Consider the following 23,913-nt stretch of genomic DNA (forward strand, 5'->3'; position numbering starts at 1 on the left):
GCCCCGTGTTTTGACAAGCTTCTGTGCTTGACCTTTACTCCTGATCTGAAATGGAACATGTACATCAAGTCTGTTGCCAAGGTCGCTGAAAAGACGGTGGGATCCTTCTACCGCTCCAGAAGATATCTCACTACTGATGCAATTCTCTATCTATATAAAAGCCAAGTACGTCCAAGGATGGAATACTGTTGCCATATCTGGGCAGGAGCTGCTAAAAACAGCCTATCCTGCCTTGACAGAGTACAAAATAGACTTCGTGGCTTATTGGGGGATGCCCATTTCTCTACCCTGCAACCTCTCTCCCACAGAAGAGACGTTGCGAGCCTGTCTTTGTTTTATCATTATTTCCATGGCAGGTGCACCTCTGAACTCCAATCTCTGGTCCCCCCTCGCCAATCTTTCACGAAATACACCCGTCTAGCTGAATCCACAGTGAAAAATTTCCCCCACTCTTTATCTTTGCCTAAATCAAAACGTGGATTCCATGAACAAAGGTTCTTTCTTAGAACTGCACGCCTGTGGAACTCTGTTCCGTCGGCCTGCTTCCAACCGGACTACAACTTGGATGTGTTTAAGTCCAACGTTAACAAATTCCTAATGAACAACCCTCTTAAGAAAACACTTCATGAAATCACCACACTAACGTAATGTACTTGCAATAACCCTTATCCCTGAGTGGCTTCCGGGCCTTGATAAGTGGTGATCACTGTGTTAAAAAAAAAAAAAGAAGATAATTCAAGGTTTCTCAATATAATGAAAAAGTCAGTTCCTCAACTGAGGTATAAAAAGATCTACATGTGATTAAGTAGAAAAGTCCTGCGCCTGAATTAATTGAATGTTCTTTTATGTATTGAAAAAATCAAGAAAAGTCCTTCGACTGAATTAATTGAATGTTTTTTTTATGCATTAAAATAATCAACAACAGTCCTTCCACTGAATTAATTGAATGTTCATTTATGTATTAAAATAATCAAGAAAAGTCCTTCGACTGAATTAATTGAATGTTTGTTTTATGTATTAAAATAATCAAGAAAAGTCCTTCGACTGAATTAATTGAATGTTTTTTTATGTATTAAAATAATCAAGAAAAGTCCTTCGACTGAATTAATTGAATGTTCTTTTATGTATTAAAATAATCCTGAAATGTCCTTCGATTGAATTAATTGAATGTTTTTTTATATATGAACATAATCAAGAAAAGTCCTTCGACTGAATTAATTGAATGTTCTTTTATGTATTAAAATAATCAAGAAAAGACCTTTGACTGAATTAATTGAATGTTCTTTTATGTATGAAAATAATCAAGAAAAGTCCTTCCTCTGAATTAATTTAATGTTTTTTTTTATATATTGAAATAATAAAGAATCCTCCTTCGACTGAAGTAATTGAATGTTCTTTTATGTATAAAAATAATGAAGAAAAGTCCTTTGACTGAATTAATGGAATGTTTCTTTTATGTATTGAAATAATCAGTCCTTCGACTGAATTAATTAAATGTTCTTTTTATGTATTGAAATAATCCATAAAAGTCCTTCGACTGAATTAATTGAATATTCTGTTATGTATGAAAATAATCAAGAAAAGTCATTCGACAGAATTAATTGAATGTTTTTTTTATGTATTAAAATAATCAAAAAAAGTCCTTCGACTGACTTAATTGAATGTTCTTTTATGTATTAAAATAATCAAGAAAAGTCCTTCGACTAAATTAATTGAATGTTTTTTTATGTACGAAAATAATCAAAAAAAGTCCTTCGACTGAATTAATTGAATGTTTTTTTTATGTATTGAAATCATAAAGAAAAGTCCTTTTTACCGTATTAATTGAATGTTCTTTTATGTATTGAAATAATCAAGAAAAGTCTTTCGACTGAATTAATTGAATGTTCTGTTATGCATGAAAATAATCAAGAAAAGTCCTTCGACTGAATTAATTGAATGTTGTTTTTATGTATTAAAATAATCAAGAAAAGTCCTTTGACTGCATTAATTAAATGTTCTTTTATGTATAAAAACTATCAAGAAAAGTCCTTCGACTGAATTAATTGATTGTTTGTTTTCTGTATTGAAATAATCAAAAGTACTTCGACTGAAATAATTGAATGTTCTTTTTATGTATTGAAATAATCAAGAAAAGTCCTTCGACTGAATTAAGTGAATGTTCTGTTATGTATGAAAATAATCAAGAAAAGTCCTTCGACTGAATTCATTGAATGTTTTTTTATGTATTAAAATAATCAAAAAAAAGTCCTTTGACTGAATTAATTGAATGTTCGTCTATGTATTAAAAGAATCAAGAAAAGTCCTTCGACTGACTTAATTCAATGTTTTTTTTATGTATTGAAACAATCAAGAAAAATCCTTCGACCGACTCAATTGAATGTTCTTTTATGTATAAAAATAATCAAGAAAAGTCCTTCGACTGAATTAATTGAATGTTTTTTTTATGTATGAAAATAATCAAAAAAAGTCCTTCGACTGAATTAATTGAATGTTTTTTATGTATGAAAATAATCAAGAAAAGTCCTCCAACTGAATTAATTGAATATTCTTCTATGTATGAAAATAATCAAGAAAAGTCCTTCGACTAAATTAATGGAATGTTTTTTTTTATGTATTGAAATAATCAAGAAAAGTCCTTCGACTGAATTAATTGAATGTTTTGTTTCTGTATTGAAATAATCAAGAAAAGTCCTTCGACTGAATTAATTGAATGTTTTTTTATGTAGTTAAATAATCAAGAAAAGTCCTTCGACTGAATTAATTGAATGTTTTTTTTATGTATTGAAAATAACCAAGAAAAGTCCTTCGACTAAATTAATTGAATGTTCTTTTATGTATTGAAATCATAAAGAAAAGTCCTTTTACCGAATTAATTGAATGTTCTTTTATGTATTGAAATAATCAAGAAAAGTCCTTCGGCTGAATTAATTGAATGTTTTTTTATGTATTGAAATAATAAAGAAAAGTCTTTCGACAGAATTAATTGAATGTTCTTTTATGTATGAAAATAATCAAAAAAAGTCCTTCGACTGAATTAATTGAATGTTTTTTTTTATGCATTGATATAATTAAGAAAAGTCCTTCGACTGAATTAATTGAATGTTTTTTTATGTATGAAAATAATCAAAAAAAGTCCTTCGACTGAATAATTGAATGTTTTTAATGTATGAAAATAATCAAGAAAAGTCCTCCGACTGAATTAATTGAATTATCTTCTATGTATGAAAATAATCAAGAAAAGTCCCTCGACTGAATTAATGGAATGTTTTTTTTTTATATATTGAAATAATCAAGAAAAGTCCTTCGACTGAATTAATTGAATGTTTTGTTTCTGTATTGAAATAATCAAGAAAAGTCCTTCGACTGAATTAATTGAATGTTTTTTTATGTAGTTAAATAATCAAGAAAAGTCCTTCGACTGAATTAATTGAATGTTTTTTTTATGTATTGAAAATAACCAAGAAAAGTCCTTCGACTGAATTAATTGAATGTTTTTTTATGTATTGAAATCATAAAGAAAAGTCCTTTTACCGAATTAATTGAATGTTCTTTTATGTATTGAAATAATCAAAAAAAGTCCTTTGACTGAATTAATTGAATTTTTGTTTCATGTATTGAAATAATCAAGAAAAGTCCTTCGACTGAATTAATTTAATGTTTTTTTATGTATTGAAATAATCAAGAAAAGTCCTTCGATTGAATATATTGAATGTTTTTTTTTATGTATTGAAATAATCAAGAACAGTCCTTCGACTGAATTAATTGAATGTTTTTTTACTAACCGTAGCCCTCGGTGCAAGAGGGTCCGTGTGTGCCTGGCGTGCGGGGTGGTGGCTGATCCTGTGGTCGGGGCAGCGGAAGAAAGAGTATCAAGATGGCGCCTGCCTGCTTTTATTAGAGACGGAATCTCGCAGGATCGCGTGAGATCTCGCGGGGATGCAAATTAGCTAGGCCATCTTGAGAAATAAAAATCGGTCCATTGGAGGTGCGAGGCAGTCGGGTTCTGACGTTCGTGGCGATCAGTACAGTGACCGTTGGGTTCCGTTAGTGACCGTTGGGTTCCGTTTCTATTCATGCAATCAGCTGAGCTTTGTTAATTACCTTCGCGCCGTGGCTGTCATTGTTTGTTGGTTCGCTGTGTGTTGCCGTGGTTCTTCAGTGAAACACTTCGTCACCCACGATGAGACTCCCCATCTCCTACACGTCAGAAACTACACAAGATACTCTTTCAAGCTATTTCGGCCCCCCCACTCCGAACTTGGTTTTCTTTTCTTCAATGGCGGATAGGTTCGATCTAAAGTTGATACCGGAATTCGACGGATCCGACCCGGTACTCAGCTGGGTTGAGAAGGTCGAGTTACATTGTCAGTTGTCCGGCGTGAAAAATATCGAGCGCGTGATTCCTCTGCGGCTGACCGGCGGGGCCTTCGCTGTATATCAGCAACTCAGCGCTGAGGAGAAGTGTGACTACTCGAGTATCAAGGCGGCGTTGTACAGGGCGTTCGCCACTGACCCCGCCACTGCATGGGAGCAGTTTGAGACGAGGTCTATATGCTTGGGCGAAACTGTGGACGTGTATCTCGCCGAGCTTAAGAAGCTGACGGTGTTATTCGGCGGTCTTCCCGAGAGGGCCCTAGCCTACAAATTCCTGTCAGGACTCCCCGCTGGAGCAAAGCAGCTCCTGCGAGCAACCTCTACCATGTCCTCACTACCGCTGAGTGACCTAGTGGACAGAGCCAGGACAATAATGAAGGACGACTCGACGGTGCAGGAACCGGTAGTCGCCGTCGCACAGGCTCCACCAAGTGGCAAAGGACCGTCTCAGGGACCCAGCCCGCAACGTGATGTCATCTGCTACAGATGCAACGGGCGAAGCCACATGGCAAGAAATTGTAAAAGGCGGTCGACGGCTGTTCGCTGCTACCGCTGTAACAAGACTGGGCACATGGCCCGAGACTGTGAGGGAAACGGGGACGGGGACAAGGTGCCAGTGCCGACCTCTTCCCCGAACAGAAAATAAACAAGGCGCTCCCTGTCATTCAGGTCCGAGTTAATGACATGTTATGTTCAGCCCTCCATGATTCCGGTTGCTCTCGCACCATAGTGTGTGCGGACTTCTGTCGGGCGTGGAAAAAGAAGAACGTCAGGATAACTACCATTACTGGAAAAATACGAATGTGGTTGCGGCGTGGGTGTGGTACACATTTGCACAAGAACTGGAAACTCGGCCAACGTCGAAGCGCTGGTGACACGCGAAAAGCCGCTGAGTTTCGACCTGTTACTAGGCTACGATGCCATCAAAGCCCTGGGCGGCGTGCGCATAACGCGCGCTGGCGTTGTAGAGTTTCAGGATAGGCCCCCGGTGTGCGCAGCACTAAGAGTCGACCAGCCGGACTTCAGTGCGGAGTTCGACGACCAACAGAAGGCGTGGACCGCCACTTGGAGGTGGTCAGAAGACAAGGAACCGGCCAAACTACAAAACAAAGTGGTAGAGTACCATATGCCTGACCAGATAAGGTCTGCATACGAAAGCGAGCTCCGTGAATGGATTAAGAACGGTTGGCTGATTCCATACCCCTACGACAAACTTGGACCCCCCAAGGGCCTGATACCGCTGATGGCAGTTGCCCAACCTAACAAGTCAAAGGTGAGGCCGGTAATGGACTACCTGAGTTGAATGCGCACGTTGATGCGTTCACAGCGGACGCCGACATCTGTGCCAGCAAGCTGCGAGAGTGGCGCCGGCAGGGGTCCAATGTGTCCCTACTGGACTTGAGAAAAGCATACTTGCAGGTCCGGATCGGCGAGGCGATGTGGCCTTTCCAGACAGTGATGTTTTCCGGGAAGAGATACTGTCTTACGTGACTCGGATTTGGGCTAAACGTAGCACCCCAGATAATGAAGGCTATCGTCAATGCCGTGTTGTCACAAGAAGAATGGATCAGAAAGGGAACATCGGCGTACATTGACGATATATACGTGAACGAAGATATCGTGTCATCTTCGCGTGTAAGATCCAAACTTGCCGAGTTTGGTCTAAACTGCAAGGACTCTGAGCGGCTTGAGGATGGCGCCCACGTATTGGGCTTGAGCCTTCAAGAGGAGCAAGGGATCCTGAAGTGGAGGTGTGGAACCGCAGTTCCCGACGTACCCGACGTTTACACAAGAGGTGTCGTGTTCTCCCTGTGCGGGAAACTTGTGGGGCACCTTCCAGTATGCGGATGGGTTCGTGCGGCAACAGGCGTCATAAAAAGGAGGGCAAATGCGGTCACCAAAGGCTAGGATGATGAGATAACCGACGAACTATTGGTTCGAATGTTAAAGGAGACCGTCGCTAGTGTGAAAAAGAATGACCCCGCCACAGGGGACTGGTGTGTGCAGGGAGACGAACTGAGCGTGTGGGTGGACGCAAGTTCTCTAGCGATCGGTGTAGTTTTGGAGAAAGATGGGGCCGTAGTTGAGGATGCCTGCTGGCTGCGACCGGCGAATGATGCTGCCCATATCAACCTGGCAGAACTCGATGCTGTAATAAAGGGCATTAACCTGGCACTTCAATGGGAAGTGAAGAAACTGCGTGTGCACACTGACTCACTTTGCGTGCACCACTGGGTGTCGGACACACTCACGAGCAAGGCCAGGGCACGCACCAAGGCAGCCAGCGAAATGCTGATAAGACGGAGGCTGGAGACTGTGAAAAAACTGGTGACTGAGTACAACCTGTCCGTAGACATAGTGCTCGTCACCTCGGACTACAACCTCGCCGACAAGCTCACTCGGGTACCACGGAGATGGTATGAGGCTATGAAGAAAGAAGCTAAGCCATTGCCTCTGTGTGCTGCCTCCGTCGAGGAGGACGAAATCAGGAAGATACATCACGACAGTGGGCACCCCGGAGTACAACGGACCTACTACTTTGTGAAGTTGGCTAGACCATCAATACCAAAAAGCGCAGTAAGAGCAGTGGTCAGGGAGTGCCAAACATGCCAGTCCATCGACCCCGTCCCAGCCAGATGGCGGAAAGGACAGCTGGGAGTGGACGCGACCTGGAGTCGGTTTGGTATGGATATAACCCACTACGGCAGCCAACACTTCTTCACGCTGATAGACTGCGGGCTAACGAGGTTCGCGATTTGGCGCCAATTAGCGAGGCAGGATTCCACCAGTGTCATCCACAAATTGGAATCCATATTCTACGAAAGGGGGCCGCCTGAGGAGATCCTCACGGATAACGACACAGCGTTCTGCAGCAGGGAGTTCAGGCATTTTATGGACAACTGGGGGATCCGCCTTCGACACCGATGCGCGTATGTGCCGAGCGGCAACGGCATAGCGGAGCGGTGCCACCGAACCGTGAAGAGGATCGCGGCCAGGAAGAAGTGTACGATCGCGGAGACGGTTTACAGATACAACACAACGCCTAAGGACGCCATGACTGGCGGCAGTGCGCCCGCTGATGCGATTCATCACTACCACGTGCGCGTCAAGGACGTTGAAGTGTGTCTACCCGACCAACGAGAACCCCAGGGGACGTACCAAGTGGGAGACACCGTCTGGGTGAAGCCACCCGGCGGCCGGTGCACCAGCAGCTTTTGGAGGGGGCGGGTCACCGGCGTCATCAGTGAACAGGCCATACTAGTCAATGATACTCCGCGCCACGTAAGGGATGTCCGGCCCGCTCTAAGCGCTGACCAATCGGCGAGCAGTGGAAGTAGCGAGTCATCCGACGATGAGCGATGGATCAAACCCGTGCCCCACGAACCTGGTGACTCAACTGCGAGCAGTGGAAGGAGCGAGTCATCCGACGATGAGCGATGGATCCAACCTGTGCCCCACGAACCTGATGACTCAACTGCGAGCTCTAATGCTGATGCTTCCGATGCCACTTCTGAGAGCTCCGATGAGGAAGTCCCGGCAATGCCCCTCCGCAGGAGTGCTCGAATCAAACGGCCACGTCCGCCGTGTCACGTATGTGATCTGGAGACCAGGGGGGAGTGTGAGACTAACCGTAGCACTCGGCGCAAGTGGGTCCGTGTGTGCCTGGCGTGCGGGGTGGTGGCTGATCCTGTGGTCGGGGCAGCGGAAGAAAGAGTTCCAAGATGGCGCCTGCCTGCTTTTACTAATACAAGAATCTCGCGAGATCTCGCGGGGATGCAAATTAGCTAGGCCATCTTGAGGAATAAAAATCGGTCCATTGGAGGTGCGAGGCAGTCGGGTTCTGACGTTCGTGGCGATCAGTACAGTGACCGTTGGGTTCCGTTAGTGACCGTTGGGTTCCGTTTCTATTCGTGCAGTAAGCTGAGCTTTGTTAATTACCTTCGCGCCATGGCTGTCATTGTTTGTAGGTTCGCTGTGTGTTACCGTGGTTCTTCAGTGAAACGCTTCGTCGCCCACGACGAGACTCCCCGTCTCCTTCACGTCGGAAACTACACAAGATACTCTTTCAGTATTGAAACAATCAAGAAAAGTCCTTCGACCGAATTAATTGAATGTTCTTTTATGTATGAAAATAATCAAGAAAAGTCCTTCGACTGAATTAATTGAATGTTTCTTTTATGTATTTAAATAATCAAGAAATGTCCTTCGACTGAATTAATTGAATGTTTTTTTATGTATTAAAATGATCAAAAAAAGTCCTCTGACTGAATTAATTGAATGTTTTTTTATGTATTGAAAAAATTAATAAAAGTCCTTCTACTGAATTTATTGAATGTTCTTTTATGTATTAAAATAATCAAGAAAAGTCCTTCGACTGAATTAATTGAATGTTTTTTTTATGTATTAAAATAATCAAGTAAAGGCCTCTGACTGAATAAATTGAATGTTCTTTTATGTAGTTAAATAATCAAGAAAAGTCCTTCGACTGAAATAATTAAATGTTTTTTTTATGTATTAAAATAATCAAGAAAAGTCCTTCGACTGAATTAATTGAATGTTTTTTTTATGTATTGAAATAATCAAGAAAAGTCCTTTGACTGAATTAATTGAATGTTGTTTTATGTATATAACCATCTAGAAATGTCCTTCGACGGCATTAATTGAATGTTTTTTTTATGTATTAAAATAATCAAGAAAAGTCCTTCCACTTAATTAATTGAATGTTATTTTATTTATTAACATAATCAAGAAAAGTCCTTCGACTCAATTAATTGAATGTTCTTTTATGTATTAAAATAATCAAGAAAAGTCCTTCGACTGCATTAATTGAATGTTCTATTATGCATTAACATAATCAATAAAAGTCCTTCGACTGAATTAATTGAATGTTCTTTTATTTATTAACATAATCAAGAAAAGTCCTTCGACTGAATTAATTGAATGTTTTTTTATGTATTGAAACAATCAAAAAAAGTCCTTCCACTGAATTAATTGAATGCTTTCTATGCAGTGAAATAATCAAGAACAGTCCTTCTACTGAATTAATTGAATGTTCTGTTATGTATGAAAATAATCAAGAAAAGTCCTTCCACTGAATTAATTGAATGTTTTTGTTATGTATTAAAATAATCATAAAAAAGGCCTTTGACTGAATTAATTGAATGTTCGTTTATGTATGAAAATAATCAAAAACAGTCAGTCGACTGAATTAATTGAATTTTTTTATGAATGAAAATAATCAAGAGAAGTACTTCGACTGAATTAATTGAATATTCTTTTATGTATTAAAATAATCAAGGAAAGTCCCTCGACTGAATTAATGGAATGTTTTTTTTATGTATTGAAATAATCAAGAAAAGTCCTTCGACTGAATTAATTGAATGTTCTTTTATGTATTAAAATAATCAAGAAAAGTCCTTCGACTGAATTAATTGAATGTTCTATTATGTATGAAAATAATCAAGAAATGTCCTTCGCCCGACTTAATTGAATGTTTTTTTTATGTATTGAAACAATCAAAAAAAGTCCTGCGACTGAATTACTTGTATATTCTTGTTTGTATTGAAATAATCAAAAGTCCTTCGACTGAATTAATTGAATGTTTTTTTTTGTATTAAAATAATAAAAAAAAGTCCTTTTACTAAATTAATTGAATGTTCGTTTATGTATTAAAAGAATCAAGAAAAGTCCTTCGACTGACTAACTTGAATGTTTTTTTTATGTATTGAAATAATAAAGAAAAGTCCTTCGACTGTATTAATTGAATGTTTTTTTATGTATGAAAAAAATCAAAAAAAGTCCTACGAATGAATTAATTGAATGTTCTTTTATGTATGAAAATAATCAAGAAAACCCCTTCGACTGAATTAATTGAATGTTTTTTTTATGTATTGAAATAATCAAAAAAAGTCTTTTCACTGAATTAATGGAATGTTCTTTTATGTATTAAAATAATCAAGAAAATTCCTTCGACTGAATTAAATGAATGTTTTTTTATGTATTGAAATAATAAAAAAAAGTCCTGCGACTGAATTAATTGAATGTTCTTTTATGTATGAAAATAATCAAGAAAAGTCCCTCGACTGAATGATTTTTTTTTTCTAATGCATTGAAATAATAAAGACCAGTCCTTCCACTGAATTAATTGAATGTTTTTATTATGTTTTAAAATAATCAAAATAAGACCTTTGACTGAATTAATTGAATGTTCGTTTATGTATAAAAAGAATCAAGAAAAGTCCTTCGACGGACTTAATCAAATTTTATTTTTATGTATTGAAATAATCAAGAAAAGTCCTTCAACCGACTTAATTGAATGTTCTTTTATGTATTAAAATAATCAAGAAAAGTCCTTCGACTGAATTAATTGAATGTTTTTTTATGTATGAAAATAATCAATAAATGTCCCTCGACTTAATTAATCGAATGTTTTTTTTATGTATTGAAATAATCAAAACAAGTCCTTCAACTGAATTAATTGAATGGTCTTTTATGTATTGAAAATAATCAAGAAAATCCTTGGACTGAATTAATTGAATGTTTTTTTTTATGTATTGAAATAATCAACAACAGTCCTTCGACTAAATTAATTGAACGTTTTCTTTATGTATTGAAATAATCAAGAAAAGTCCTTTGACTGATTTAATTGTATGTTTTTTTATGTATTTAAAATAATCAAGAAAAGTCCTTCGACTAAATAAATTGAATGTGTTTTTTATGTGTTGAAATATTCAAGAAAAGTCCTTCGACTGAATTAATTGAACGTTATTTTTATGTATTGAAAATAATCAAGAAAAGTCCTTTGACTGAATGAATTGGCTGTTTTTTTTAAGTATTGAAATAATAAAGAAAAGTCCTTCAACCAAATTAATTGAATGTTCTTTTGTGTATAGAAAAAATCAAGAAAAGTCCTTCGACTGAATTAATGGAATGTTTTTTTCATGTATTGAAACAATCAAGAAAAGTCTTTCGACTGAATTAATTGAATATTCTTTTATGTATGAAAATAATCAAGAAAAGTCCCTCGACTGAATTAATTGAATATTCTTTTATGTATTAAAATAATCAAGAAAAGTCCTTCGACTGTATTAATTGAATGTTTTTATTTATGTATGAAAATAATCAAAAAAAATCCTTTTACCTAATTAATTGAATGTTTTTTTATGTATGAAAATAATCAAGAAAAGTCCTTCGACTGAATTAATTGAATGTTTTTTTATGTATTAAAATAATCAAAGAAAGTCCTTCCACTGAATTAATGGATTGTTCTTTTATGTATTAAAACATTCAAGAAAAGTCCTACGACGGACTTAATCAAATTTTATTTTTATGTATTGAAATAATCAAGAAAAGTCCTTCAACCGACTTAATTGAATGTTCTTTTATGTATTAAAATAATCAAGAAAAGTCCTTCGACTGAATTAATTGAATGTTTTTTTATGTATGAAAATAATCAATAAATGTCCCTCGACTTAATTAATCGAATGTTTTTTTTATGTATTGAAATAATCAAAACAAGTCCTTCAACTGAATTAATTGAATGGTCTTTTATGTATTGAAAATAATCAAGAAAATCCTTGGACTGAATTAATTGAATGTTTTTTTTTATGTATTGAAATAATCAACAACAGTCCTTCGACTAAATTAATTGAACGTTTTCTTTATGTATTGAAATAATCAAGAAAAGTCCTTTGACTGATTTAATTGTATGTTTTTTTATGTATTTAAAATAATCAAGAAAAGTCCTTCGACTAAATAAATTGAATGTGTTTTTTATGTGTTGAAATATTCAAGAAAAGTCCTTCGACTGAATTAATTGAACGTTATTTTTATGTATTGGAAATAATCAAGAAAAGTCCTTTGACTGAATGAATTGGCTGTTTTTTTTAAGTATTGAAATAATAAAGAAAAGTCCTTCAACCAAATTAATTGAATGTTCTTTTGTGTATAGAAAAAATCAAGAAAAGTCCTTCGACTGAATTAATGGAATGTTTTTTTCATGTATTGAAACAATCAAGAAAAGTCTTTCGACTGAATTAATTGAATATTCTTTTATGTATGAAAATAATCAAAAAAAGTCCCTCGACTGAATTAATTGAATATTCTTTTATGTATTAAAATAATCAAGAAAAGTCCTTCGACTGTATTAATTGAATGTTTTTATTTATGTATGAAAATAATCAAAAAAAATCCTTTTACCTAATTAATTGAATGTTTTTTTATGTATGAAAATAATCAAGAAAAGTCCTTCGACTGAATTAATTGAATGTTTTTTTATGTATTAAAATAATCAAAGAAAGTCCTTCCACTGAATTAATGGATTGTTCTTTTATGTATTAAAACATTCAAGAAAAGTCCTTCGACTGAATTAATTGAATGTTTTTTTTATGTATTACAATAATCAATTAAAAGTCCTTCGGCTGAATTAATTGAATTTTTTTTTTTTATGTATTGAAATAATCAATAAAAGTCCTTCAACTGAATTAATTGAATGTTCTTTCATGTATGAAAATAATCAAGAAAAGTCCCTCGACTGAATAAATTTAATTTTTTTTCTCATGCATTGAAATAACCAAGAACAGTCCTTCGAGTGAATTAATTGAATGTTCTGTTATGTATGGAAATAATCAAGAAAAGTCCTTCCACTGAATTAATTAAATGTTTCTTTTATGTATTTAAATAATAAAGAAATGTCCTTCGACTGACTTAATTGAATGTTTTTTTTATGTATTAAAATAATCAATTAAAAGTCCTTCGACTGAATTAATTGAATGTTCTCTTATGTATGAAAATAATCAAGACAAGTCCTTCGACTGAATTAATTGAATGTTTTATTATGTATTGAAATAATAAAGAAAAGTCCTTCGACTGAATTAATTGAATGTTTTTTTTATGTATTGAAAGAATCAAGAAAAGTCCTTCGACTGAATTAATTGTATTTTTTTTTATGTATTAAAATAATCAAGAAAACTACTTTGACTGCATTAATTGAATGTTCTTTTATGTATTAAAAATAATCAAGAAAAGTCCTTTGACTGAATTAATTGAATGTTCTTTTATGTATTAAAATAATCAAGAAAAGTCCTTCCACTGAATTAATTGAATGTTTTTTTATGTATGAAAATAATCAAAGAAAGTCCTTCGACTGAATTCATTGAATGTTTTTTTTATGTATGAAAACAATCAAGAAAAGTCATTCGACTGAATTAATGGAATGTTTTTTTATGTATTAAAATAATCAAGAAAAGTCCTTCGACTGAATTAATTGAATGTTCTCTAATGTATTAAAACAATCAAGAAAAGTCCTTCGACTGAATTAATTCAATGTTTTTTTTATGTATTGAAAATAATCAAGAAAAGTCCTCGGACTGAATTAATTGAATGTTCTTTAATGTATGAAAATAATCAATAAAAGTCCTTCGACTGAATTAATTGAATGGTCTTTTATGTATTAAAGTAATCGAGAAAAGTCCTTCGACTGAATTAATCGAATGTTATTTTATGTATTGAAATAATCAAGAAAAGTCCTGCGACTGAATTAATTGAATGTTCTTTTATGTATGAAAATAATTAAGAAAAGTCCTTCGACTGAATGAATTGAATGTTCTTTTATGTATTAAAATAATCAAAGAAAGTCCTTCGACTGAATTAATTGAATGTTTTTTTATGTATGAAAATAATCAATAAAAAGCCCTTCGACTGAATTAATTGAATGTTCTTTTATGTATTAAAATAATCAAGAAAAATCCTTCGACTCAATTAATTGAATGTTTTTTTTATGTATTCAAATAATCAAGAAAAGTCCTTCCACTTAATTAATTGAATGTTATTTTATGTATTAAAATAATCAAGAAAAGTCCTTCGACTGACTAAATTGAATGTTTTTTTATGTATTGAAATAATCAAGAAAAGTCCTTCGACTGAATTAATTGAATGTTTTTTTATGTATTGAAATAGTTAAGAAAAGTCCTTCAACTGAATTAATTGAATGTTTTTTTTTATGTATTGAAATAATCAAGAAAAGTCCTTCGACTGAATTAATTGAATGTTTTTTTCATGTATTGAGATAATAAAGAAAAGTCCTTCGACTGAATTAATTGAATGTTTTTTTCATGTATTGAAATAATCAATAAAAGTCCTTCGACTGAATTAATTCAATGTTTTTTTTTATGTATGAAAATAATCACGAAAAGTCCTTTGACTGAATTAATTGAATGCTATGTTTATGTATTGAAATAATCAAGAAAAGTCCTTCAACTGAATTAATGAATGTTTTTTTTATGTATTAAAATAATCAAGAAAATCCTTCGATTGAATGAATTGAATGTTTTTTTATGTATTAAATAATCAAGAAAAGTTCTTCGACTGCATTAATTGAATGTTCTTTCATGTATTAAAATAATCAAGAAAAGTCCTTCGACTGAATTAATTGAATGTTTTTTTTATGTATGAAAATAATCAAGAAAAGTCCTTTGACCGAATTAATTGAATGTATTTTTTATGTATTAAAATAATTAAGAAAAGTCCTTCGACTGAATTAATTGAATGTTCTTTTATGTATTAAAATAATCAAGAAAAGTCCTTCGACTGAATTAATCGAATTTTTTTTTATGTATTAAAATAATCAAGAAAAGTCCTTCGACTGAATTAATTGAATGTTCTAAAGGTGACACGTAAGAGTTCTTAGTTAGAAATAACCAGTCTTTTTACAAAGAATTAAACTATAAAAAGTCCACCGCTTACTTAGCGGGGAGATAGAAAAGGGTAATAAAAAGGCCATTTGGATTGCAAGCCCATATGAACGTTGAGGAATTAATTGACGGGCGCACGTGTGTTTAACGTCCAAAATGCGATGTTGATGTTTTCGCCATGGTGTTCAAAGGTTCGACTCCGTTTTGGACGAAAGATGCCCTTTTTATACTTGTCCAACCAGCTCCAGGGAGGCATTCAGAAAAAGTATTTTTTTAAATTTGTTTTCCCTGTAATCCGATTGGATGAAAGAATAACATTCTTATGACGTAAGATGCTCTAACTGACGTCCGCACGAACAAATGGAATTTCGTTTAAGAACTGCCGAATTTGCGTGGGTGTTCAAAGAAAAATGTACACACAGCTGAAACAATGTTTATACATCCAAGCGCGCACAACTGGGTTTTACTGTTGAGGCAGCGCGCCATTATTTGGTTTTGGAATAGATTCGACATGCATGCGTCGGTGCTACGACACCTGATTAGGGAATTTAAGGTGTGCAAAAGGAGAATTTCACAGATTTGGTTGGCTGAAGCGGTTGGCAATTAAATGGAGAGACCACACGATAGAAAATCCGCTAGATAGGAATCCATCTTTGAGCCGCTAGTTAAGTTAGGGTGTGGTCGATCTTTCCTCCATGAGTTGTTCAGTGGTTGAAACATCGTGAGCCTGGGAGATTCGAATGTTCTAAATTATAGAGGGTATCTCAGCACTAGAAATTGACCTCAGTGAAGCAATAGGGAAGGGTTTTCTGTTAGTCCCCTGTAAATTGGTGTGTCAGTGAAGAGTATGACAGACAGGGTGGGCCTGAGTAATGGAGTTTGAGTGTAATCCGGGAAAAAGGGCTTGTCTGTGAAGGCCATAGGAGATTTTTGTTGGTGATGATTCGTTACGGACGGTGAAATAAGAAGTACAGGAGGATTCTTGGGTTTATGTTATTTCTTTTCTTGGGAGCGTTTCTCTGGTACCTAGAACGGACCAGTTTAAGCTAGTGATGCTTATGGTGAGCGCCCTTGTTCCTGCATGCTACGGGTTAATAAAAGCCAGTTTGCAATTCCCAGACTTAGAGATGTGTGTTTACGTAACTGAGGCGGAAGACGGTGGAATCGTGTAATACCGTGGTGATTGGTGAAATGATAAGAGGATGGAGACTGTTGACACATAACGAACCGGCCGTAGGCCATGAGATTTTAGGATTATGGTGATAGCCTTTTTCGCTATTCGGATGGATATAGGTGTTCCCCTTAGAAGGAAATGGGGATAGTTGAAAATGTATGTTCAGGCCATGCATTTTGATAAGATGATGAGGGAGGAGATGTAGTATTGGGAATCCCAGCTTAAATGCTATCTAGGTAATTGTAGAAATAGCAAGTTATGTAGGTATATTTTCGATTCCCATTAGAGAGTTTAGTGGGATCACAGAAGGTTAGATTTGACATCTGTCAAACTCAAGTCACCTTTTGTCAACCTAGTTAGATGCACCGGAAATTAGGGGTAATGGTAATTGTGGTCGTAGGTTTTCGGTTGGTGACCACATGTGAGAGTGGTTTTGGCCTGCAGATGGAATAGACAGGAGATTAGGGTCTCTCCGCAGCAACCAGGGTCAATGATAGGCTTTCCTTTAATAAAAGAATCGAAGCTTCAAATCCATCTCATGTTATCGATGCATCTGCAGCAGTAAGTACCACTCCCCATGAGATGGCAGCTCAGTGAAAAGAAGATATCATCCGCTGGACAAGGCAAGCAGGTATGTACACATTATATATTTGCACATACATGTCGAGACCCTTCAAGGTAAGAAATTGTGTAAGAATAGAACACACACACACACACACACACACACACACACACACACACACACACACACACACACACATATGTAAGAACACACAGACTTTAAAAGTACTCTTAAAAGGAAAAGCAAATGTAAAAGAGAATAGCAGCAGGAACGTTTAATAAATAAGCAAAGAAATAAATAGAAGGAGCCAAAAACCATGTTTAACAGTATGTGTAAAATGAAAAACATGTTTACGTGTTAATTTATTTCTTTTGTTGGTATTTTGTTGTGACTTTCAGTGTGAATCCTATTTAAAACAAACACGGTATGTTTTTCTTGAATTCATAAGTAATTAAAATAAAAAAAAAACATCAAAGGTTATGTGTCCATAATCGATAACAAAAATTTTTTTAAACATGTTTGAACTGTTTTGACCCTGTGGAATTTTCAGTAGTGATAAAAAGCTTTTGTTGTTTATAACAAATAATAATTGTGGAAGCGAATCTTAGTGGTCTCGTGCCACTATTTGATGGAACAAATAATGCAATGTGGGAAATTCAATGCAAAATGGTATTAACGAAAGATGGTGAGTGAGGAACTATGGATGGTATGAAATCCGCTTCCCAAAAAAACCTTGATGTACAAGAAAGTTTCCCATACAAATTCGGATATTCAAAGCGAAGGATTTTATTTTTGCTATGTAAAAACCCGTGCAAATAAAAAAATGTTAAACAAATATTATTTCACTGGATTGTTTCTAGTAAGACTAGAAATATAGTGTTCAACAAATTAAGTTACAAAAGGACTGCTAAACTGTTATTCTTCAAACAAAAGAATTGGGAAAGAAAACTTGGTTGATATTTTTTTTACTAAGAATATTTACTTAATACAAGCATAAATTGTAAACTGAATTCATATGATGGATGCAAAATTCAAAGATTCACTGTTGGAATTGCACCAATTCTAGGCAGAGCAAAATCTTGCGTTGCAAAAGCAGCAAATTCAACAGCAAGTAGAAAGAGAAGAGAGATTTAAACAAGCATTTGAAGAAAAAATGTTTCAGCAACATAAACGCTTTGAGGAAATATTGATGAAAACACAGGAGGAACAAAGAAAAATTCTGGGGCGACACAGTTAACTAAAGCGGACAATAATTATAACGCATTTTCTCAAACAGCTGTCTGGGCCGCTATTGAAAATTTAAATTATAATCCAGAAGACGATGTCACTTTCGTGCAGTAATATAGACGATATGAGGAAATTTCTATATCGGATTGTGGTACCTGGTCAGATGCGAAAAAAGTTAGGCTTTTGCTAAGGAAATTGGGAACAGCCGAGCATACAAAGTTTGTGAATTTTATTCTCCCAAAAAATACCAGTGAGTTGAGCTTCCAAGAAACAGTTACGCTACTTACAGAACTGTTTTCTGCAAAAACATCTTTTTTCCATAAGCGATATAAATGTATGAATGTTACTAGAAGAGAGGAAGACGACTACACTACTTATGCAAGTATAGTGAACAAACATTGCGACGATTTTAAACTGGAGGAATTATCAGCAGATAATTTTAAATGTTTAATATTTGTACAAGGGCTGGTCTTAAATAAAGACGCTGAAATCAGGCGTCGTGTTTTAAATTAACTTGAAAACGAACCAAATTTAAAACTACAAAACTTAGCGGAAGACTGTGAACGGTTTATTGCATTGAAACAAGACAGTTGTGACATAGAGAAAAGCAGAGTGTCGCATGTTAAAAAGATCCATCAAAAGAAAAATTTGATTAAAAAAATAACCAGAGAAAGAAACAGGGAAAAGATCCACCTGGACCATGTTGGAGGTGTGGAAATAAACATTGGTACAATGAGTGTCCCTACAACTTCAAACAATGTGACAACTGCCATCAGAAAGGGCATAAAGCATCGCATTGTAGAAAAAAATCTGGTAGAAAGACATCCATTAAACTTATGAAAATTGAACCTGAGGAACAAAATATCCGGAAATATGTACAGGTCAAAATGTTTAAAAAGAAAGTAAGGCTACAGCTTGATAGTGGGTCTGACATTTCCATTATTAATGTACAGACATGGAAGAGGCTTGGGAGACCCACTATGATTAAATCACATAAAATGGTGAGAAGCGTCAGTGGCGAAAACATTACCTTTGAAGAAGAATTATTGACAAATATTTTTTTCCAGAACAGGGCCGAAAAAGCAAGAATTTTTGTCATGCGAAAATCAAACAACCTCTTTGGGACTGATCTGTTTGAAAAGTTTAGACTATGGGATCTGCCTTTAAGCTCATTTTGCCAAAAGGTTGAGGATTCGAATGTGGAGGCAGAAAAACTTAAGAGAATTTCCCAGACATATTTTCAGGCAGTTTGGGAAGGTGTACAAAAGCGGTAGCAAAATTTAACTTAAAAGTAAATGAACAGCCAGTGTTCAGAAAGAAAAGAAATGTTCCATACGCCACTATAGAACAGATTGACGGTGAATTAGAAAGACTCAAAAGGATGGGTGTCATCAGAAAAATTAATCCCAGTGAGTGGGCTGCACCAACGGTTTGCATCAAAAACAAGAGTAAGGAGATTCGGTTTTGCACCAACTTCGCGACAGGCTTAAACAGGGCATTACAAGATCACCATTATTCTCTTCCGAGCCCTGAAGAGATATTTGTGAAACTGAGTGGTGGAAAATATTTTTCTAAAATCAACCTCAGTGACGCGTACTTACAAGTCAATGAGGAGTGTTCAAAGCTGCTATGTATTAATACCCATAAGAGATTGTACAAGTTTAACAGACTTCCTTTCAGGGTCAAAGTCGCCCATGCGATTTTTCAGCAAATTATGGACATTATGTTAAATGGGTTGGATTTCGCAGTAGGGTACCTGGACGATGTGTTAATGAAAAGCGCTAGCAAGGAACAACACAAAGCTCATGTAAACCAAGTATTCAAAAGGATCCAGGATTATGGATTTAAAGTAAAACAGGAAAAATGTACATTTTTCATGGAGAAAATAAAATACTTGGGGCAAATCATTGATAAACATGGAAGAAAGCCGGATCCAGATAGATTGAGCGCAATAAAGAATATGCCTGCTCCAGAAAATATTACTTCTTTACAAAGGTTTGGCAAATTACTCAATATATTTGTGCCAAATATGCATAAACTAAGGTCGCCTTTAAATGAACCGTTAAGGAAAGACCAAAAATGGGTCTGGACGCAAGAGTGCGAAGAAGCATTTTGGGAAATTAAAGAGACCTTAACGTCTGACTTGTTTCTGGCACATTATAAACCCAAGCGTGAAATTATAGTTGCAAGCGATGCTAGCTCCTATGGCATAGGATCATGCATTTTACACAAAATGGATGATGGAAAAGTGAAACCCATAGCACATTCATCCCGATCACTTCTGCCAGCCGAAAAGACTTATTCACAAATAGAAAAAGAGGCGCTAAGTATTATATTCCTGGTAAAGAAATTTAATCGTTTTCTGCATGGCAGGCAATTTCTGTTACAAACAGAAACCATTATTAACGATTTTCAGATCGAAAAAGGGACTACCACAACATACGGCGAATAGACTCCAAAGATGGGGTACCATACTTCTGAATTACAATTTTCAAATGGAGTATGTACCATCTAAAAAATTTGGTCATGCAAACGGGTTATCGAGGTTAATACCTAAGCAGACAGAACCATTGGAGGATATGGTAATAGCAGCCATTCAAGCGGAAGTTGAAGTAAAAAATATGCTGTCTGACACAATAAGAGAACTTCCAGTAATGCTTGATGAGATTAAGAGTAAGGCAGAGGTGGACGAAAGAAAGGATCAACAATAACGAACTCGATGAAGAAATTTATTCAATTTGCGATAACATCCTGTTATATAGCGACATGGTCGTAATTCCTGCGACATTACAGAAAAAAATACTCAAGGAATTCCATGTAGGATATCCAGGTATATCAAGAATGAAAAGCCTTATGCGCTCTTTCATTTATTGGCCAAACATGGACAAGGATATAGAAGGAAAAATCAGGGAGTGTAGAGGATGCGCATTAGCTATGAAAGCTCCTCTGACTCAATTCGGATTGTGAGCAAAACCGGACTGACCTTGGTCTAGGATTCATTTAGATTTTGCAGGACTGCTAGATGGATTCTACTATCTCATTGTTGTAGATAGCCTATCTAAATGGTCGTAAGTATTAAAATGTAAGAATCCCACATCCGAGGTAACTATCAACTTCCTGTATGAACTATTTTTTTACAAGTCTACAGTCACTTCGAACGCAAACATTGAAATGTCGAAAACACCTGCTGAGGTTATGTTCGGACACAAGGCTAGATCGATTTTTCACAAGTTGTTACCAAACCAAGATAGGCCAAACCTAAAAAAAACGGTATAAAGTTGGCGAAAGAGTCTTCTACAAGATTCACAAAAATAATAAGACTTTCTGGGAGTCCAGCATTGTTGAGAAACAAATAGGCAACATGGTCTACATGATTAAGGGACCAAACTTTATGCACAAACATCACACTAACCAAATTCGGAAAAGATACTCGAACAGTGAGGTGACCAGATCGCATCATGGACACAGTGTTTGATACTTGTCAGGTGCCCATACCAGAGATAGCTCCGGAGAACAGAAGATCAAACAGAAAACGGAAATCAACAGAATTGATTAGGGTGAACCCAAAACAAAAACAATATTATTAAGCTGTGGAAAATACAACCATGGATAAATGGCTTACAGGAGAGTGTTAGCAAAATTCCTCCTAAAAAAACACAATGCTGTAGATGAAATTATGATTGCATTCAAGCAACATTCCTCTTTGAAACAGTTCATCCGAAACAAACCATACAGGTGGGGATTTAATCTTTGGGGAAGGTATGAAAGTTCTGCTATTTTTTTATCAGCTGGATGTATATCAAGGATCAAACAAACAAAAACCATAAGAAGGTCACATTATGGAGTTGGGGGTTATATTGTTCTTCACATCTGGAAGAAGAGGGGAAAATACAAAATATTTGGAGACAATTTCTACACAAATGTACCACTATTGAAGACGCTGAAACAAAAGACATTGCAATATGTTGGCACAGTTTGATCCAACTGTCTGCAAGAATATCAAATAAAAAATGAAAAACAGTTGAGACAAGAAAAAGAGACTCCTGTGACAGCAAAGTAGAGACTGAGCCATACACTGAAGTAAGCTGTTGGGATAGAAATAAGAAAGTGGTGGTCAAATGTTGAATGCAACAAATTCATTGATACTTTCACAGCATTGTACAAGTCCCAAATAAAATCAAGAAGATGGTGCATGGACATCTCCCACACTATAAGTGTTACTGTTGTTGATGCATGACTTTGGTACTGAAGACACTGCATACTTTTCATCATCAAGGCCATGAAACTGTCAGACTTCTAGACCCATTTGCTCTTATCAAAGTCAAGCGACCCATTGGACATCGTACTGCATCCCATCATTACCCGTTGCAGGAAGAGTTACTCAGCAAGGTCTAGTCTCAGATGTAGGCTATGATGGTGTTATGCAATGTCTTGTGTTTGAACAAAGACAGGAACTGCTTCCTGGCATTTCATAAGAAATAGACACTTCTTTGATCACAAATAATATTTGTATCAAATATGATACAGTCAATCAACTGTTCCATGAAGGCTCAGTGTATCATATCTGATATGAGGTGCCTTCAATAGGTTTCTAGACATTTTTGTACAGTCATTTAAAATTGTTGTAGAGTCTTGAAAATTTAGTATGTTATTACTATACATCTTATGAGATGACTGACCAATGTTTATGAGTTCAGCTTAAAATGAACAGCTACAGCAGAAATTGGAATACAACTTACTAAAGCCTGATCGTCGCATTTGGTAAATTTCAAAAATGCAATCTGGACACAAGGACACTTTAGAAAAACAATATACAATAAAATTCTGTTTTAAACTTGGAAAATATGCCAGAAAAACGTATGGATGCTTCAGACTGCTTTTGGACCATCTGATATGAATTGAGCATCAGTTTTTGAGTAGCATAAGAGATTCAAGAAAGGCAGGGAATCTATGAGGAATGATGCAAGATGTGGGAGGAGTAAGGAAGTCAGAACACCAAATTTGATTCGCTAAATAAAGAAATTCATGGACAATGGCAGTTGTGTCAATGATAATGGCAGAGAAAATAAGTGCACAATTTGATGTCAGTGTGGGAACTGTATATAATTATTCGTGAGGAACGGAAGATGTTAAAGATTTGCGCAAAGTTTGTCCTAAAGGTGCACAGAGAAGATCAGAAAGAAAGATGTCATAACAGCAGGGGATGGTGAAGCTGATCAATTCAGATCAAGCAGTTCAGATCTTGCTCTCAGTGATTTATGCATATTCCCTTAACTCGAGGAAAACCTTAAAGGCTGTCATTATGAGACAATTGAGGAGATGAAAGAGGCAGTGATGATGATCACTGACACGCTAACACAAGAGGATTTCCATGGAGCCTTCCAGAAGTTGTTGAAACGGTACAACAAGTGCATTGCAGCTGGAGGAGATTACTTTGAAGTATCAATAAAACTGCCCATGCGAAAAAGTCTGGAAACTTATTTAAGGTAGCCTGTACATCAAACTTTACATGGAATCAACTCCAAATTTTTTTATGACATTACTTGTCTTAATTAGTTAATAAATGATCAAATTTTAACTTGGCATAATTTTCTCTCAATTATTTCTTGGTGCTGGCTTTATAGGGTTAATGTTACTATTTGAAGGAGAGTGTTTTATTGGTGGAGGAGGTATACGAGAAAAATTTTTCATGACAAACTGTTTTTATTTTGTCTACTCCATTTTTTTTTTTTTTTCTGTTAAGGTTAGAGGGGAGGCTTTATTTTTATTTTATTTTTTAAAGATTTTCAGTTATCTGCCAAGAGTTTCTAAGGAAGTATTCTTTGCAAATGTCATGTGGAAAATTTTTCCAATTGGTCACAGTGTGTTCCTAACCAATGACA

General features: G+C 35.6%; 1 protein-coding gene across 4 annotated transcripts in view; it reads right to left on the minus strand.

Moving 5' to 3' along the window:
• LOC145254563 (alpha-catulin-like) overlaps window positions 1-23,913 on the minus strand; it is a 709,135-nt gene that overhangs the window by 243,905 nt on the left and 441,317 nt on the right. The gene's annotated exons all lie outside the window — the stretch shown is intronic.

Source organism: Euprymna scolopes, chromosome 30 (genome assembly GCF_053919585.1).
Source record: "Euprymna scolopes isolate OS-2025 chromosome 30, ASM5391958v1, whole genome shotgun sequence".
Taxonomy (NCBI): Eukaryota; Metazoa; Mollusca; class Cephalopoda; order Sepiida; family Sepiolidae; genus Euprymna; species Euprymna scolopes.